A 20,655-nucleotide genomic window follows, 5' to 3' on the forward strand; every position below is an offset into this window, starting at 1 on the left:
ACACTTAAAATATACCTCTGCTGACTTACATACAAATTCAACTTAAGCCAAATCTGCAGAACTATCTTGTTTGTTACTGGGGGACGGCCTGTACTGGATTTTAATTATCCAAGTCTACTTGAAATGGATTTGCTTAAATTTAACATGCATTTTTGAACATATCAGTTAGAGACAGAGATCAGCTAAACAGTTAATACATTGGGATTTTCCTCTCCCATTGCTATGAATTATTATAACTGCCATTGGAGGTATAATTCCCATTCAATTTAAAAGACTGGAATGTGAAAGCCTGGGTTGGAAAGATTGAGGGATGAGATAAAACTGGATGGCATTCAGGGAAGAGGTTTTTTCATCATTTTTAACCAATGACAAGCAATTACTATGAGAATTCTATGCTGAAGTTATTTATCATTTGAGCTCAATTCTACATCACATATTCAGCAGAACTCATTTGAGGTTATAATACATTAGGAAAAATACTCAGGATGGTTAAATTTGGGCAGGAAGTGATGCCTCATCGGCAATTATTTCTGCTCTGCTGGATTTATTTTAAAGCAGAGTAATCCTGGTAATGTTAAAGTGGGAAGAGAATCAAATTTCTCTTGGAAGTGGAAATCAAGAAGACAAGGCTTTTTGCCTTGAGGTGAAGTTAAACAGTCTTGTCACTGAGAAGTAAGGTGGCAAATGACATGTTAACTGGAGTTGCATGTACTTTGCCCTTCAAATAAAAAAGTCATTGAACAAGAGCAGCCAAATTCTGATTATGAATAAATTATGAAAAGTATGCAAAGATGCCTACGTTGCATTGTTAGCACCATTCTGCTTTTACTGTGGGACTCGGAGCATCATCCCGCCTCTGTTTATTTATGGATGGGCTTTGGCATCTCATTATATTCATTCTTCTTGAAAGTACATCTCCAAGTCCTGTCCTGAAGTGACAGTGGACTGTTATTTATGGTCTCTTGCATTGCACTCTCAGGTGAGACAGATGGAGGTGAGACTGACAGAGGTCTTTGCAGTATACCTCCCTCTGCAGTGTACAATGGAAGGGCTGTAGTACATGGTAGGATGCATGCTTTGCAAGCAAAAATAATGCATTCAATCCCTGGTTTCTCTATGCAAGGCAGGGAAAGAGTACTGCCTGAAACTTGGGCAATCACTGCCTGTGGTGAGTGAGATGAACCAATGGTTTGACACAGTATAAGGCAGCTCCCTGTCCTCTTACAGGTCCAGAGAAAATGGTTGGTGGCAAATAGCTATATGGTTTAGGGCTGGTTTATAGTGGCTTCACAGAACTAGCATATCCAGAAGAATGTGCTAAATAAAAGTCACCTGATTTAAGTTGTAAGTTTAGCATAGGACTTACATCTTCATAAGTCAGTCGTTCTTAGCCTGTCTGTTCCCAGGTGTTTTGGCCTACAACTCCCAAAAATATCAGCCAGTTTACCAGCTGTTGGGATTTCTGGGAATTGAAGGCCTAAACATCTGGGGACCCACAGGTTGAGAACCACTTTCATAAGTGAACTTGGTTGTGTGGAAAATACAACTGAGCAGTTTCAAAATGTTTATATTCACCATGGGGTTGAAACATATGGGCACCCATTGCACATGCAATGAATGCTCATATGTTAAGTAGATGTGTCACTGCCCTGAGTCCAATGAGCACCAATGCACATCAGAATATTCCAAGTGTGCATCCAGACATTGCCTGCGAAGTGCTGGAGTGTAACAGAAGTACCCAATGTGAATTAGATGTCTCCAATGAGCACCAGAAGGTACTTGATTCACATCAGAAGTGTTTGATGATCATCAGGCGCACCCAATACACCTCAGATCATTCTTGCCAGTGTCCTGGAGTGTAGCTTCACAACACAACTCAACAAAAACATTTTTTCTTGGTATCTTGGTTTTTAGGTCTGTTCCTAGGATTGTTTGGAGTGCTGATTCAGAAATGTGCGTTGGCTAGACTGCATCAGTTCTAATTTCTTAGATATTGTTATCATGGTTGTTTATGGACCAGCAGGTGGCAAATGGTAGGTGGCATATGTTCTGTATCTGAAAAACTAGAGTTGATGGGGGGAAACAGGTCACATTTTTGGAATCAGGTCACATATACCCAGAAACAGGTCTAACATTTGAGGTAGTAAAATGTGTGTTGGCCAATATAATGTGGCTATGAGTTCATAAAGTTACATAGCATAGATTGTGATACAGAATCGCAGACTATTTTGGACTAAAACTCCTGGAATCCCTCAGTGTTCATGTACTGTCATGCTGGCTGAGAGATTCTGGGAGTTGCAATCCAAAAGGTCATGTTTACCAACATTGCCTATAAGGCATTGAGTACGATTGCATATTTCTGTCTGTATCCCACCTTTCAGTTGAAAGCCATTCACAACAGATTGTGATAACGGTGTACACATATGCAAACCCTGCTTTTTTTCAGCATTTGAAAGCGGTTATTCTTTTTGGCAGGTAGCAGGCAAGTGAGTGCTACAAAATAAGCTAAGTACTTCAAGGTACTAGCAAAAGCAAGGTCGGTAGCTGGTACTATTAGTTCTGATATTTTTCTGAGTCATTCCCCTCTTTCCTCCTCACAGAATGCTAATATGTGTAATATTGCAGTGCCAGTTATATAGCTCTATATATGCTGATTGGATAGCTGTCATAAAATTTTTGTGATTCCTTGAGAAATGTTGGCACCTGGATTAATCTCTGCTAAAGTACTGAGCACAGAAAGGCATGCGGGATTGCTGCATTACAGGAATGCATGGTGCATGCCAAGCGCTCTGTGAGGAAATCGTGATGCAAGCTCGAGACTTCGAATACGGCATTGCTCCCTTGGGATGTTGTGGGGAGAAGGCGGGAGGCTTCTGGTCAGAGGTGCTGTTATTTAGTCCTCTTGGCAAAATGTTTGCTGGAAGACTAAAGTTTTACAGTTAATGTTAGCGGTAATGGAAGAAGTGTTTCTGAGTAGCTGTCTCTGAGGCTGCAGTTGTGTTGTTTTGGAATCCTAACATTTTACTTGATAATTGAATCATGGGAATCAGGAAGACCTCAGCCAGCATAGTCAAAGGTGAGGAATGCTGGGAGTTGCAGTTCAACAACATATTGAAAGCCTCACAATTCCCCATCTTTAACATAGTGTGCTTGTAGTGATTCTCCCACTTTTAAAAATCTTCACTGTTCTGAATATATTTACTGAGAAGGTGGGGGGATCTAATATGTTTTACAGCAAATGCTGAGTGGTTCTCTAAAGGCAGAAATTAAATGCGAGTACAGACAGCCAATGGAAGTATAGAGTGCTTATTTCCTAATGAATGGATATGTCATTGCTAGAAACCTTTCTGGAAGTTGTGTGTGTGCCTTCATATTTTCTGTTGACTTGTGACCACCTCATGAATTTCAGAGGGCTTTCTTTGACAAGGGAGTCTCAAGGAGGGGTTTTAATAGTTCTTCCCCCTGAAATATACTCTGCAGTGCCTAATATTTCTTGGATATTTCCCATTCAAATACTAACCCGTGAAAAAGGCTTTGCAGGGATATTTATCTCTACAGTCTGGAGAACACCACCTTTCTAACAGAATTCAGAATTCATCTTTAATGTGGGATAATCTCAGTTTAGTTGTTGGGGGGAGGGAGCGAAGAGGTGAGCTTTTTGGCCCTGTTCGCACCCTCCTCACCCACCCTGTCCACCCAACTGGGGAACATTCCTATTTGGATCGAGAATTTGATCCAAGGGTAGCCCTGTTATTTGGTAGGTTGAGTCAGTTGGAAGAAGGTGGCAGAGCAGAGGATGGCCCCCAGCTGGAGCACAGCCTGCCTTCCACCCAGTCAGCTATGGAGGTTAAACCCTTTTGAACTGCTGATCTGAAAGTTGGGTTGCTGACCTGAACGTTGCCGGTTCGAATCCGCGAGACAGGGTGAGCTTCCACTTGGCAGCTCTAGCTTGCGGGGGCATGAGAGAAGCCTCCCAGTAAGGCATCCAGGTGTTTCCTGAGCAACATCTCTGTAGATGGCCAGTTCTCTCACACCAGAAGCGACTTGCAGCATGTTCTCAAGTTGCTTCTGACACAATTTAAAAAAACGTAAAGGTAATTTCCAGCTTTTCGAAATTCATTGGAATTTCTCCACATCTAGTCAATCCTCCAGATTTGTAAATTCCACTTTTGCAGATTTGATTATTCACAGATTCTTTTACCATGGTCTCTTTAGCTCTTCCTGCATGACTCTGTGTTCAGCTTCAGCTGGAAGGTGACCACAGAGGGGTGATGGAGTATGTAAAGATTCTTGGAGAGAATGCTTCCCTGGGTTCTTGTAGCTCCGTCAGTGGAATTCTATGATCTACCTCTGGATGACGTTGACCTATAGTCACATTGGAGAAAAGTGTTGTCTAAAAAAGGTTTTTCTTAACCGTGTGGCCCTCACCCCAGCTAATATGAAGGACTGACTATATATTGATCTTCATAGTAATAGACGATGTGCATGCACACAACTGATTCTGCGTTGCCTGGTGGATGATGTGTTTTGTTGTTCAGGTTGAAAGATTTACATAATCATATCTGACCATATGATTTTTGTGCTGATGCTGAAGTTGCTTGTACAACTGCATTTCCTGCTGAGCTTCAGCTCAGCTCTGCAGGGCTCATTTTGGCGCCTACCTTAATTTCAGATCATGCCAGAATAGCCATTAGGATTTTTCTCCTTTCATCATTTTGGAAACATTTTTGGCTGCTGCTAAAAGAATTCTTGATGCTATTTGTTATAGTTTTCAAACTCTTAAGTCCTATTATTCTAATGCTTGCCGATCTTCAAAGGAAAGACTGTGTGAGTTGTTCAGTTCGTTGTTGGAAAAATAAAGGCAATTCATTGTTTTTTCTCTGAACGAGTACAGTGGTCTCGGATGAACAAATTACTTACAGATTCGGAACCTCCTTTCTCAGTGGGTAGGGTACAGGGCCAGAGACATGTACATATTCTCTAACATTTCACAGATGAAAACTAGGACATTGTAGTGTGTTCAAGATGGCAAGTAGTATTAATGAAGATGAACACAGAAGTGAGGAGAGTGTGCAGAATTTTGTTCTTATCTGTGCTTTTCTTGTGTATTCCTGCATGGCATGGTTTTGTTTGGATGTACCCTCTGTTTCTTCTAACTCTATGTTTCTATGATTGTATGATTCTATGAATATATGCAATGTATGTGTGCCTTGAGGTTATCTGATGTATAGCAACTCTCTGAAGGCAAAATTCAGTGCCTCTCTCTCCAAGCTAATGGGGAGAAAACTATTATTGCACTTTAGGCCAATTTATCAGTCAGTGTGAGTACTGTACCATACCTTGTATTTAAAAAGTAACCATCCCCATCTCTGGGTATAGTGGTGCGAGGCAAGAATGTTACCACTTCTGTCTTTCTTGAATGCCTGGTTAGAGAAATAATAGCAATGACTAGGGCAGGCTTGCTCAGAGTCAGCATTGGTGCTTTCCCCTCTCCACAAAATGACCTTCAATATATCCATGGGCCATATCGAAGTCCATAATTTTTGACACCCAAACGTGTCCTCAATTTATACACAAGGTTGATTTATATGTGAATAATATACTGTAGTTTAACAAAGTTCCAGGGCCCATGCCCAAACGCCAACTTGGTAGTTGTGATGGAAAGATAACAGAATACCAAATGCAGGATGGGAAGGGAGGCCCATAAGAAGCAAGTGCAGTGACTGGGGCCAGCCTGGGGTCACCTTAAAAGGGGCGACCCTAGCCAATCGCCAGTGGGCCTGGCCCTCTGGCTAGAGGAGGGGGCAGGCCGCTGATAGGCTGCCTGCCCCTCAGTGGTGGGAAAATTCCCACTGAGCAGGGGGCTTCGGGGAAGGAGAAGCCCCCGGCCGTCACCATCTTCCTGGAGGAACCCCCGCCCCGCAACATACGTGCCTGGTAAGTCAGGCGCTGCATTTGCAGATAATCTTCTCCTGCTTCTGGAACATGGCCACACAGCCTGAAAGACATACAATAACCCTGTGATCCCGGCCATGAAAGCCTTCGACAACACAATCTTCTCCTGCCTTGTGTCATTATAATGGGGACTTTGATAACCCTAGTGTCCATTTTGAACTGTTAAGTATTATGTACAGTATTGACAAGGTGATTGGTCCTGACCGGAAACATGTTCCCTGGTTCATTCACATGCTTAGAATATGGCAGAAGGGTGTTTGGGACAGGGGGAGTATGAGAAGGGAGGGCATATATATTCTTTCTTGCATCCATTCATTCAATCAGTCATGTGCAGAGGGACGGGACATGAGGAAGGAGGACCTGCCTTTTCTCATGCATTCAGGAAGGGTGGGTCTTGAGTGATGGAGGGAGTAGGACAGGGGAAGAGAAGGAGGAGAGAACCAGGGTGGGCAGGTGGGATGATAGCAATGGTAAAAGAAGGGTAAGGGGCAATGGAAGTGGCTGCAGCAGCAGCTCTTATGCTTTTATTTATTTATTTATTTACAGTATTTATATTCCGCCCTTCTCACCCCGAAGGGGACTCAGGGCGGATTACAATGAACACATATATGGCAAACATTCAATGCCGACAGACAAACAACATTCAGTTTTTAGACAGACACAGAGGCATTTTTTAACATCTTTCCAGCTTCACGATTCCGACCAGAGGGGGAGCTGTTGCTTCACCATCCATTGGTGGCTGTTCTTCCTCTTCTTTTCCTCGTGAGCAGTTTTATGGTGTTGTAGATTAGTTAAATTAGCCTCCCGCATAAAGCGTACCTAAATGATGGTGGCACTCTGACCACCCTGGACAACTATGTACCAGTCTCCCTCCCTCTTTTTGCTTTCCCTGTCCTATCCTCTTCCTCCCTTATGCATGGAAGCTGAGTGAGTGAATTGATGAACAAGGGAACATGTGTGGCCGGGTTCTGCCACTCCACCAGGCCATGTATTTGTGTATGTTAAAATGTGGTTCTGCACTGCCTAATAGTGCAGAGATGACTAGTTCTATGGTGGAAATGGTGAAATTCACTTAATTCCCCACAATGACAAAAGCCTTCTTTACTAACAACAGAATAAAACAAAAACTGTCAATCCGAATATCAGCCACTTCATTCACTATCATTTTAATTATACACATCACTATCTTCATCATCAGCAATATATTGCCCACCTCTCCTTGAAGCTCAAAGCGAGGTACAACATGGTTATTTATTTCTTTATCGCGCCAGAAGTGAATTGAAGATACAGTTATAATGTATTTAAAAACACAAAGTTGAACTTGGCATTATACTGAATGTCCTTTGACCAGAAGCTGGCCACTTGGAGTGCCTCTGGTGTCACTCTAAGAAAGTCTTCCATTGTGCATGTGGCAGGGCTCAGACTGCATTGTAGTAAGTGGTCTGTGTTTGCTCTTCTTCACACTCACATGTTGTGGGCTCCACTTTGTAGCCCCATTTCTTAAGGTTGGCTCTGCATCTCTTGGTTTCAGAACGCAGCCTGTTCAGCACCTTCCAAGTCACTCAGTCTTCTTTGTGCCCAGGAAGGAGTCTCTCATCTGGTATCAGTCACTGATTGAGGTTCCAGGTTATAGCCTGCCACTTTTGGACTTGCTGAGGTGTTCCTGCGAGTATCTCTGTAGATATTAGGAAGCTATTTCTTGATTTAAGGCATTGGCTTAAGAAGAGAAGCCTCCCTACAGGATCGTAACACATCCCAGCGTCCCTTGGGCAGCATCTTTGTAGACGGCTGATTCTCTCACATCAGAAGCGACTTGCAGCATGCAACCATCCAACCAAACAACATGGTTAAAACAGAAAGATAAAACACAAGGCTATTAAAATACATATAACAAGACACACCATACAAGTTAAAATACAGGTTCAAATTCACTGATAAAATGTATATTAAAATTCAGAAGTTAAAATTAACTGGGTAGGTAGTAGTGTGCTTTGCTATTAGTAGTTTGGCTTGCACTTAATTTAAATGTAAAGGTTTAGTGAAAGTTATTACCAGTGTCCAAAATGTTATAAAAGACTGTTTTTCTCAGGTTTCTATACACTTTTATTTTTTTCTAAATCCTTGCACTTCCTCTCCCCCCAGAAAATATAAATTGGCATAGTAATTATTTTCCATGATCAGCCAATAGCAAATGTTGCTGCTAAAGCCATAGATTATCCCCGCTTCCCACCCCACCCCTTGAAATACTATCTTGTCCCCTGATTCTCCAATAAGCCCGGAAACACTATGTGGATTATGAATTTTTCATACCTTACTGGCTATATATTTCAATATTAATTTGATCTTGTGGGAATTTCTGATACCTGGAGGTCTTTGTTATGCTTATGCCAATGTCTATCAAATGCAAACTTTCCACGGGTGGCTTTTATAATACGGCACTTCATGAAATTGTTTCCTGAGTTTATTTCTTGTTTGTTTATCCTATCAGAATGGGATTCAAGATGGCTTACAGTAGGATGGTCAAAATGCAGTTGCTCAGAATAACACAATAATACAAAATGACCATATAACCAGAGGGAGCAAAGCAGCTGACTCTACCCAGCCAAAAACATTAAAGATTCTTCTGGTACAATCCCCCAAGCACTGATCAGCCTGAAATGATGTATATTATTTTTTCATGTGAATTACCCACACAGGATATGTGTGAGAAGATAATTTACTTTTAACCCTTCCCCACCTCTAAAGGTGCCTTTTCATAAAAGCCCTATCTTCCATATTTGATTAGTATATATGCAGAGTCCATTGACGTTTGCTAAGCAATTAAAAAACCCCACTTATAAGCACATCCAGGGCTTTGTCTCCACTAGCCAAAAACCCCAGACTCACTTCTTTTTTTTTTATAATAAATTTTTATTGTGCTCTTATATCTTGCGTGAAATACAATGTCATGACCAATACAAAACAAAACTGAACATAGATAGTGAACATATAATCCCCCTCCCATCGTGACAGACAAAAAAAAACAAACAAAAAAAACCAAAACCAAAGACACACATATGCGTTAAAATTGACTTCCATCTATTATCTAGTGTTATTTTTTTTTCTCCTTAATGCATTCAATACTGTTCTATTTCCTCTTAAGTTCAGTCCTTCATTTAACCTGAGGCCTAACTCTCGCCCAATGTTGCTCATCCAAAGAGTGTATACATATCATCTATATTATCACCTTAAAGTTTTCATTTCTTAAGTAATCTTTCATTAGCTCCCAATTTGTCGCTTTTTTTGGTCTACCCTGTGTGTTTGAAAGTAAAAATGTTAATTTATCCATGTTCATAATTTCCAGAATTTTAATAAACCAGGCATTTATTTCTGGTTTGATTTTCGTTCTCCATTCTTTTGCATATACTAATCTTGCCGCCGTAGTTAGGTAGCAGAATAGAATTTCTTTGTTTCTATCCTCCAAGTCTAGCATTCCTAGTAACAGTATCTTGGGGTCTAGATTAATCTTGATTGACAGGATTTTTTGTATATTTTTGTGTATTTCTTTCCAGAACTCCTTGGCTCTCTTACAGGTCCACCAACAATGATAGTAGGAGCCTTCCTGATCTCCACATTTCCAGCATTTATTGGAGGTTTTTTAATAAATTTTGGAGAGTTTTTGGGGGTTAGGTGCCATCTAAAAAAAATTTTAATCCAATTTTCTTTAAGATCTACCGAGTATGTGTATTTTAGTCTTTTATTCCAGCATTTCTCCCACTCCTCTAATTTAATTGGGTTCCCAATATTTCTTGCCCATTTGGTCATACATTCTTTGATGCTAACTTGCTCTGTAGTCCACTCTAATATTTTTTTATAAATTTTTGATATAATTTTGGATTCTAATTGTATAATTTTATCCCAGCATGTTTCTTTGTCTTCGAATCCTATCTTCTTATCTATGTTAAAGTACTCTTTAATTTGGGCATATTGGAACCACCCTATATTCTTAAAATCCTGACTTAGCCTTTCCTGTGTTTTGGGTTTAAAAGTTCCCTTTTCTTTGGTTAATATGTCCTTATATTTTGGCCAGAGTATTCCTCCCATTTCTCTTCTTTGGCATGCCTCTAAGGGGGAGACCCATAGAGGTGTTTTCAAAAAGGTCCTTCTCTTATACTTATCCCAGATCTTTATTAGGGATGACCGAATAAAATGATCCCCAAAATTTCTATTTTTCTTTTTTCATACCATAAATAGGCATGCCATCCAAAGCGAAGGTCTGCCCCTTCTAGCGTCAATAATTTCGGTTTTTTTAGCGTAGTCCAATCTCAAATCCACATTAATCCGCAGGCCTCGTGATATAATTGTAGGTCTGGGAGTGCCAGTCCCCCTCTTTTTTTTCCGTCAATCATGTATACTCTTTTAATTCTAGGTTTTTTGTTTGACCAAATAAATTTGTTTATATCTTTGTTCCATTTTTTGAATCTTACTGCATTTCTAATTATCGGGATGCATTGAAATAAGAAAAGCATCTTCGGTAGGATTGTCATTTTAATTGCCGCTATTCTCCCCATGAGTGATAGTTTCTGATCTTTCCAGGTTGCTAAATTTTTTTGAATATCCTTCCATCTAGTATCGTAATTATTTTCTATCAATTGTGAGTTCTTGGCTGTCAATATTATACCTAAATATTTTATTTTTTTACTAACTTTAATTCCAGAAATTGTTGTTAATTCGAACTGTCTTTTCTCCGTCATGTTCTTTGTTAGGAAGATGGTCTTATCTTTGTTTATTTTAAGTCCTGAAATTTTCCCGAAATTTTCCAATTTATTTAGCCAATTACCTACCGTTCTGACTGGCTCTTCTATAATACAAATTAAGTCGTCGGCATAAGCCTTAATCTTATATTGTTCCTTTCTAATTTTTGCTCCCTTTAATTCTGTGTCATCTCTGATTGAGTTAATTAGCGTTTCTAATGCAAAGATGAACAGTAAGGGGGAAAGGGGGCTTTGTCTCCACTAGCCAAAAACCCCAGACTCACTTCTAATGGAAGGCTGTCTATCTTCACAACACAGAGCTATGTTTGGTTAGTATGCCAGAGGTTTATGATTTAAACAGGCTTTGTCCCGCTTCAAATAAAATTGGGGATAATCCAGCATTATCTTGAAACTCTGGAGTATCCTCCATCTTCAGGGTATCTTGACAGCTCTGATTCAGCCTGATCTGCTGTCCAAATGGGACACAGAAACATTACTTTGGTGTCTATAGCTGTAAGCATGACATCAGATCTGGCATGAACGTGACAGATACAGGGCAGTTCTGGGATACATTTCTATTGGACTAAACTGCCTGGTGTAGTTGAGCCATAAGCTAAACAACCACCTATAAAGCTTTGGGTGCATGCACATGCACTCACATCAAATTTCTTGAAATCAAAGCAAAGCCTAGTATTTTATTTATTTTTTTGCAACAAGAACCATGATCTAGTTTGAATTGAGTCCTAAATAATGTATTTTCCTTTTCAAAATGATTAATAAACATGATGTATTGTTAATGTGGGAATGTGATTTTTAAAACTAAATAAATAATTACTTTAAAAGGAGGAAAATCAATGGTACAGAAAACTATATCAACTATGAAAACTTCTAAATAGGTCACTTAGGGCCCTTCTTCACTGTCACAAAATGCGGGCTCAATCTGATGTCTCAGACTGGACCTTTGTGGTACCCATACAGGGACTCCCTCAGCTGCTTCAGAGGTAACAGAGAGTCCCTACTAACAAGGCACACAAACAGCCACTCTCAGGGTCTCCCTCTTGCCACCCATGTCATTGCTCTCCCCACCTGTGACAAGGCACCTGCCTTCACCTTGGCCCTCTGCCTAATGTCAGGTAGAGTGCTGCCACACTAAGGGACATGGGAGGTGGGAGGAGGGAAGTGCCCTCTCCCCTTCCCCTTCCTCTTGGCCCATGAAGGCACTGCCTGACATCGGGTAGAGTGCCAAGGAGAAGGTAGGCGCCATGTTGTATGATATGGGTGGGGGATGATGGCACTGCCATCCAGTGTCTCCAGGCCACCTGAGCCCAGAGAACATGGGATTGTTGTCATGGCAGTTGTGACCAGTTCTGGTTAGGAACCAGTCTAAGGCTGAATCTACATTTCCCTATAATCCAGTTTCAGAATACTGATTATCTGCATTGAACTGAAGTATATAAGTCTACACTGCCCTATAATCCAAATCAATCCATCCACATTCTGAAAGGGAATTATAGGCAGTGTATATCCAGCCTAACTGTCTTCATGGATTAGCCCTATGAAGCATTTATCTGCTGTGGGGCTGATCCAGACACACACCAACCTAAGTGATCAGCATAGGTAAGTCCTTTGTCTTCCCCCCAATAGGGTTGCAAACATGACAATGATGTCTCTTTTGAATACGATAGATATAGTTGTTCATCATATAACGATCGTGTGTTTTGCAAAGTTTGGAATGAACACATTTAATTATTAATTTATTTTCACAATTGTTTAACTTTCAGTCAATGAGTGCCAGAAGTAACTAGAATCAATATCAAATTAATGTAGACCAAGAACATTGCAAGCAAGCTTGCAATTTAAAGAGATGTTTAGAAATCTGTTTTAATTTTGTATATTAATGTATTCCCTTCCTTTCCCCCAATGTTGCCAGCAAGGTATCTTAGAAGCAAGCTAAAAAGAGAGAGATAGAACTAGAATTAGTAAAAACACACGTCAACAACCTATCATATTAGCATACTCTGAATTTTCCATATTTTCCAGTGAGCCATGCCTTCTCATGATAGGACCAAAATTCAACTGTCTCATTTTAGTTATCTTGGCTTCTAGAGAGCTATCTTCTTTAATAGCTCTCTTTGACAACACAGGCACAGAATGAGAATTTGTGGAACAGCCTGCTTAATCCCTGATTTTTGAATGAAAGAGAGAAGATCAACATGTATAGGACAGCACTTTAGCTCAGCTCCCTAGTCTTCTGCAGCTACAAATTCAGTCCTATTTGAAGTCAAATTGGGGCATGCTAAGTAGAAAGATACAGCTGGATAGATTCAATCAAGGAAACCATGGCACTGAGTTGGCATGGCTGTTGCTAACTGGATGACTTTGAGGTCTCTTATTCTTAGGGTTGCCATGATCTGAAATTGATTTGGTAGCAATTAATAATGACAGAGGTAGATTTTAAAAAAATATTTACATGATAATTAGTAAATATTAATGATTTTCTTCTATAAAAAAGATCAGAACCCCAGTTGGTTTTTTTGTCCTTGGGCTTTGGATGCCCCTTATCAGAGGCCAGATTGTCTGCCCTCGAGAAAGTCTGTTCTTCCCAAGATGGAGTAGGCATGTCAATTAATTATTCTTCTAAGAAAAACCCTCCATTCTGTCATATTCAGCACTGCCAGTTCCAGTTCATTGGTGTTGAAGAATGAAATGATGATGCTTTTCCTGGATAGTTGCCACTTAACATTGCTAGTGGAGACAGGCACATTTTATTACTTCCCCGTAAATTTCATAGATTCCAACACTTTAGCATTTTATTGGATCTGTATCCTCTAAGAGGACTAAAGACATAATCAAAATCTACCTTTTAGTCTCAGCTACAGTAGACTGACCAAATCAAAGGGACTTGAATTAATATTGAATTGTTTTTGCTGTGGTGTGCCTTTGAGTCATTTCCAATCTATGACAACCCTAAGGCAAACATACCACAAAGCTTTCTTGTGAAGATTTGTTCAGAAGGGGGTTACATTTGCCTTCCTCTGAGACTGACAGATTGTGATTTTCCCAGGTCACTCAGATGGCTTCCATATTGACTTAGCATCCTATTTATTTTAATAAGTCGCTTCTACTCTACTAGCAATTGCACTTAGCCCCTTTCCATTTTTTATCAAATGTCTACAATCCTAATAAGAAATTCACAGTGTTCGATGAGTGATACAATAGCATATGTGTTTCTGGAGTAGTGATGACAAGAAGAGAGATACAAATTGGTGATGAAGTAATCAATGGACAATCATGTTTTAAGATAGCCTTCTGCAAGCTGGATGTTTCTAAATGCATGGACTACAAACCTCATCCTCGTACATCAGAAATTGAATTGTGAGGTTTGTACCTCAAGGCATTTTGAAACCAGCAGGTTTGTGACAGCAACTTCATAGTATAAAAAGAGCCAATTTAAAGGAGATTGTGCCACCAGGGGGCAACAATATCAACTATATTAACATGCCATCACCCAGAATCTTTTTCTATTATTATTATTATTATTATTATTATTATTATTATTATTATTATTACTACTACTACTACTACTACTACTACTAAAGGCATCTTAGTCAATCAGTTTGTGTATATGTACAATTTTTATAAAAGCCGTCAACACTCTATCATTAAGTATTTAAAAATCATTAAAAGCAAACTATAAAAAGTTAACAAACAACACATACTAAGAAGATCATTACAGTCAATTCCTAAAAGCCTGTCTAGAATAGAATAGGAAAGTTTCCACTTACCCTTGGAAAGACAGCAAAAAGGGAATTGTTCTTACTTCCCTAAATAAAGAGTTCCAAAGTCTAGAAGCAACCAGAAACCTAACCCTCATCAGTTTATAAAAGCCAACAAGCACAGGAATGTTTTGGCCTGCCAATGAGAAAGAAAGTAAGGACAGGACCGTCTTGGTTTCCCTAGGGAGGGAATTCCAAAATATGGGAGCAGTCACTGCGTAGCCCTCTTCCATTGTTTCCATGAATATGCCTGGAAGGTTGTGGGACAAGGGCAGTTCTACACAGCCACAAAATGCAGGCTGGGGTGCAGTCAAGTTAAGTGGTTTTCCCTGGGTTAAACCCAGTGAGCCTGCATGCATTTTGTAGCTGCCCATAGAGTGATCTGCATTCACACTGAACTAAATGGTCAGTGTAGATGGAACAAACGAAAAGGGCTTCTCCCACAGTTCTCAGAGTTGCAACAGACCCATCTAGGGGATATAGTCTTTAAGTTTGAGATATCTATTAATGTACTGCATCAAATATACTTGCTAAAGATAAAGTCAACCAGATTAGATTCTGAATTCCTCTAAATCTTAACAACTGTTTTGTTAAGCTCTGGTGTTTTGAGATCAGACTACTCCAGAGTATGAATTTACCTGAATCCATTCCTGCCTTTCCATCAAGATGTCTGAATGTTCATGTAATTTATGAACTTTCACAAACATCATTGTTAAGTGTCGTCACATAATTTCTAATTTATGGTGCCCACAAGGTGACCCTCTGACAGAGTTCTCTGGGACTGAGAGTGCATGTTTTACCCAAGGTCACCCAGTGGGTTTCATGATCAAATCGAAACACACTGAGTCTTCAGAATAGCAGTCCAATGCTCAAACTACTACACCATGCTGGCTCCCATGCCTCATCATAAGTGTCAAAACCACCAGAAACTGGTCTTACTAAAGTACTTCGAAGGTCATTAAGGTAAGGCCACATGCAGCCAAGTACAATAATTTGTACTTAATTTTCAAACAGAAAAGAGGTCAGATATAAAGTGGGGCTTCGATGCCTTTGCTGTAGCTTGCACGTCTCCTGGGTCTGCTTTTTGTATTGGAATGAAAGCTTCCACTGGCAGCTGTCAAAAGGCTTGGGTGATGACCTCCCAAACAAAGAACAGCAGGATTCAAGAGCTGGAGTATTTAGGGAGGTTTTCACAGTGAAAAAGCTCAGGTTTTCCAGACATACATACTGTTATTACCTTACCCCAGTTTGTGATAGCTCACAAAAGAAGTAAGGAGACAGACTCACAGAGAGCTTTGTTATAGAAGATTTCAGAATGATTTGTCATGCTTTTTGGGCTAAGACTATACTAAGTTTTCATTCTAATGTGCCTTCTCACAACAATATATTTTGAAAATGGCCACCCATAACTACTCCATCTCAATTCTATTATTTCCCCCCAGAAAGGGTGTATGCAGTCAGAGGGGGAGTCTGAGACTAAAGCCGATACTTGCATTGGAAAAGCTTCCATTTATATGCACAAGCATGCACTTAGTTTCTTTAGAAGATAAAATTCATTTACAATAATTGCCTGTGAATCTCACTTTATGTCTTGTAATTGCCTTTTTTTTGGCAGCCTCATTTAAATGATTGGGCAGCTGCCTGTATAGAAGCAGAGAAGTTTGGCTCAGACTTCAGTTTGATATTCTGCTAAATTCTCCTATTTAAAGAGTGTTGGTGGCTTCCTGCAAAAACCATTGAACTTAAGAACTGTCCAGTCCCAGCACCCAATTCCAGTCTTCTTCATTCCTCCATAGGGATTAACAATAACAACAACAACAACAACAACAACAACTTTATTTTTGTATCCTGCCGCCATCTCCCCGAAGGGACTCAGGGCGGCTTACATGGGGAGAAGCCCAAACAACAAACTTAAAATTCATAAACAACATCATAAAACAATATGAAAACAGCAACAACATGACACAGTATAAAACAGCCATCGAACAACAATCAGTGATCAGAAATAGTAAACAGTTTCTAGGCTCGGGCGGGTAGGCTAGTGTAAACCAGTTGTGAGGACAGGGCTCATGGATAAATTGCAGATGTCAGATGGGAAAAATTAGGGATGGAGGGAGTACAAGGTAAAGTATTATAACTCTGGGTAGGAAACAATAGAAGAATGCAAGGACAACATTTTAGGTCATAGCTGCGGCAAGATTCTCTGGGGAACAATCTAATCAAAAGCACAGTGGAACATCCACGTTTTTAGCTCTTCCTCAGTATAAGTATGTACAGGATTACAGCCAAAGATCGTTAGGAAAAAAGAGTATAAATAGATTAAAACAAGTTTGTTGGAGGTAAATTGACCTGTAGAGCTAACATAGTGCAGTGGTTTGAGCATTCAACTACAATTCCCCACTTTGTCATATAAACCCATTGAGTGACCTTGCTTAAGTCACATAACTCTCAGTGCGAGAATACCCGTGATAATTTCACCATAAATTGGAAATGACTTGAAAGCACACAACAACTACTACTACAATTTCACCTGAGGAATTAGTGTGCAAATTCTGTTGGGAAACAACATTGAGTATCTGGAATTGGGGCAGGGGAGGGAGTTGGTATGTCAAAATGTAAACATGTAATATTCATTTGGGCCTTTTATTGTTAATTCTACAATCCTATGGCTCTTTACATATATATGTGTTTTGTAGAGTTAGTCTTATTGAATTCAAGCGGGTTCTCAGGATTTGAGCTAACATACTTAGTTAGCTCTGTGGTGTTGGTGCATCTGAGAGAAAAATCTTGACAAAGTATGTCATTATCTTACAAATCATAAAATTTCAGAAATACAAATGAAAGGCTTTTGTGACATAGATTGTGTCCCTTTAGATTTTGTTATCAAAATATATGTATGGGCCTATGGCCCTTTCTACATCGCACTATATTCCAGGATCTGATCTCAGATTATCTTCTTATTCCAGATTATATGGCAATGGGGACTCATATAATCCAGTTCAAATATGGTAACCTGAGATCAGATCCTGGGATATAAGGGCAGTGTAGAAGGGGTCTGTATCTCTTATAAGGGTTTGGTTTAACCTCTGCTTTGCTAGTAAGGCTGAATTACTGTGTTGAAAAATGATGATAAAAGTGTATGTGTTCTGAAAGCTCTGCCCTAGAGAAACTTTGCAAGTTGCAACAAATCAACAAAGCCATTCAAATTGTAGCAAGCTATTGCAACTGAAGAGGTTTGTACATGGCCCATTACTCTTGCCTGGAACTAAGCCCACCAAAGCTGTCATCTCCTATCAGGACATTGTCATCTCCTATCAGGGGATGACCCATGAAAACTGGAAACTCAGGACCAGGCCCAGAGATCTGGCAATGCTAATCTATTATGCTAATCTATTATGGAGTGAGACAATTGAAGTCATAGAATCATAGAATCATAGAATAGTAGAGTTGGAAGAGACCTCATGGGCCATCCAGTCCCCCTGTCAAGAAGAAGGAAATCGCATTCAAAGTCATCACCTTCTGCCTCACCTGCTGATCAACAACCATGGCACAAAACAAATATAAGGCTCCTCATCCTAATTTATTTTGTATAGACAAGAGTTGAGATAAGTTATTGTTTTGGACAGCAATTTCTAGAACCCCCTAGACATGAGCCCAGTTATATGGGTTGAGAGGTTCCCAGACATTTATCCAAAAGAGTAGATATCCCAAGCTCTTATGGGAGTGGAGAGAAATGAGAACATTTACCCCTTTCCACACTTATAGTTCTTTCAAAATTGTCCTCTCCCTTTACAAATCAGACCTTTAGGCTTCTTCCACACAGCTGAATAAAATCCCACATTATCTGCTTTGAACTGGAACATTTGGCAGTATGGACTCAGATATTCCAGTTCAAAGCAGATATTGTGGGTTATTCTGCCTTGATATTCTGGGTTATATGGCTGTGCGGAAGGGATCTTCTTCCACAAGTCCAACTGCATTGTTAAAGTTTTGTTGTAAAAAGCAAAACCTGACTTAGTTGCTTCAAGGTTTTCACATTTCCATAGATAAGGAATGCATTAATATAAATTATGATTTTGGTATGTATATATGTATGTACAAGATAAAGCAAAGTGAAGATCTTATCCAGAACCTTTCCTATTGCCCACTGAAAGGAGCCTCGGGAGAGAGATTTCTGTGCCACTATCTGCCAGACCTAGCAGAAAGATCACTACAGAAAGGCAAGCATATTTCTTTTTGAGGAATGCTCCACTGAGGCATTTCACACAATATATCTCTTTTGCTATTTCAGCAAGGAAGATATGATCAACTTACCAGAAAGAATATGAATATTTTTCAGCTGCCTAAATTCTGTTGTTCCCCGTAGTGTGTATTAATCTGTATAGGATGTTACAATTCGTTTTCAGGTGTTGAACTTGCAAACTTTAGGACTGCCATCTTGTTGGTTAGTCCCAGTTAAGCACACTCATTAGTGAGTTGTTGAATGATGAGTCAATACATAGTTAAATCCCACTGATTTAATGGCTTGACACTATAATCAGGACTAACAATAGGACTTAGAGCTATGTTTTTAATTTTGGGGTATTATTTTAATTGTATCTATAGGCTATTACAAATAATATGAAACCCAACTGCAAGAATGGTTTTTGTAACACTACAAGAAGAGACACTTGTCCTATCTTACTTTCTTACAAGCTTTTTTAATGGTTTCGAATTGAAATTGTGCCTGACCATGTAGTATACATTTTTGAACTTATCTTACAAACAGGAAATTGTACGTAATAGAAAAATAGTTCCTTTGACAAATAGCAACTTGCACTAGATTGAAGTGGCAAATTGTCACAAGGGCCAATTTTCTGGTTAGCCAGGTATTTGAGGACTATGCTTTTAAATGTCATGTTTTGAAGTTTTGTTTGAAGTTAAAACTACATTAAAATTAGCAACCTCTCTCCTTTCAATCTATATTACAACATCAAAGGTAGTGGTTAACAAAACTATAGGTGATGGAGCAAACCTGAGTCCTTTTTTGGATTTTGGAAAATCAAATTCCTATAAAACCAGCATGTATTTTTAAAAAGGCTTCATTATTACATTTATAACAGGTAACTTTATTTGTAGGTTGTATCTGCCCAAGAATGAAATAACAATTAGAGTCGTCCTATGCAATGTTATTTCATACACTGTTTTCACTTAGTAATAATGGGTGAAGAGGGAGAAACAATCAGTCTTTGCAATCAGCCATATCCAACTCTTTTAGCAAATACATCACCCCACTTCTTAGGCAATAATTTGGACATTAAATTTACCTCTACAGTTTGACCCCCACACCTGTAGGGGATACATCGCTAAACTTACCATGGAAACAGGAAACCATGGATAATAGCAAATCCTAATGAAATGAGTGACATCTGACCAAAGTTAACATAGAGTCACTCTGGAGGATCTAGAAATTTCCTAGGAATTTGTTAGCTCTTTCTGTGTAACTTTATGGCAGAAGCACAGCAAAGAATCAGGTAAAAAGATGTAGAAAAACCCTAGACATATTTTTGTTGATGCTGGTAGGTGAAAAAGTGGTTACCTGTTCCATGGATACGGAGGCCATACTGTATATATAAATTAACATTACCTGTACTTAGTCTGGCTTATTTCCTATGATAGCTCTATTGATATTGAACTAAAAGGAAATAGATTTTCTTTGACATTGATTATCATAATGGCTTGTGTGCCTTCAAAACATTTCCAGTTTATAGTTATCTAAGAAGGACTTATTATGGGATTTTCTTGACAAGATTTATTCGGAGGAGTTTTGCCCTTGCCTTCCTCTGAGGCTATATGAGAATGACTTATCCAAGGTCAAGTGGTGGCTTGCCTTGTCGAAGCAGGGATTCTAACTCTGTCCTCCAGAGGTCTAGTCCAGCACTCAAACCATCTTATTTACAACTTATTTTGTTTCGTTCCCCATTGCACTTTTAGGAGTTTGTCAATGATTTCCAGTAGCAAGACATAACATTAGTTTCTAACAACAACAACAACAACAACAACAACAACAACAACAACAACAACAACAACAATAATGCTGCAATATTCCCACTCTTGTCTTGGTAGTCTGGCTGAATGGTTGTAAAATACTGGATGAGACCAGTTACTAGTAAACATAACTGACTATGAATTCACTCTTATTTGACATGCAT

The 20,655-nt window shown here is 39.4% G+C and overlaps 1 protein-coding gene across 6 annotated transcripts in view; it reads left to right on the forward strand.

The window, feature by feature from the left end:
• Positions 1-20,655, forward strand: part of kcns3 (potassium voltage-gated channel modifier subfamily S member 3) — a 76,860-nt gene that overhangs the window by 49,615 nt on the left and 6,590 nt on the right. The gene's annotated exons all lie outside the window — the stretch shown is intronic.

This window comes from Anolis carolinensis, chromosome 1, assembly GCF_035594765.1.
Source record: "Anolis carolinensis isolate JA03-04 chromosome 1, rAnoCar3.1.pri, whole genome shotgun sequence".
NCBI lineage: Eukaryota > Metazoa > Chordata > Lepidosauria > Squamata > Dactyloidae > Anolis > Anolis carolinensis.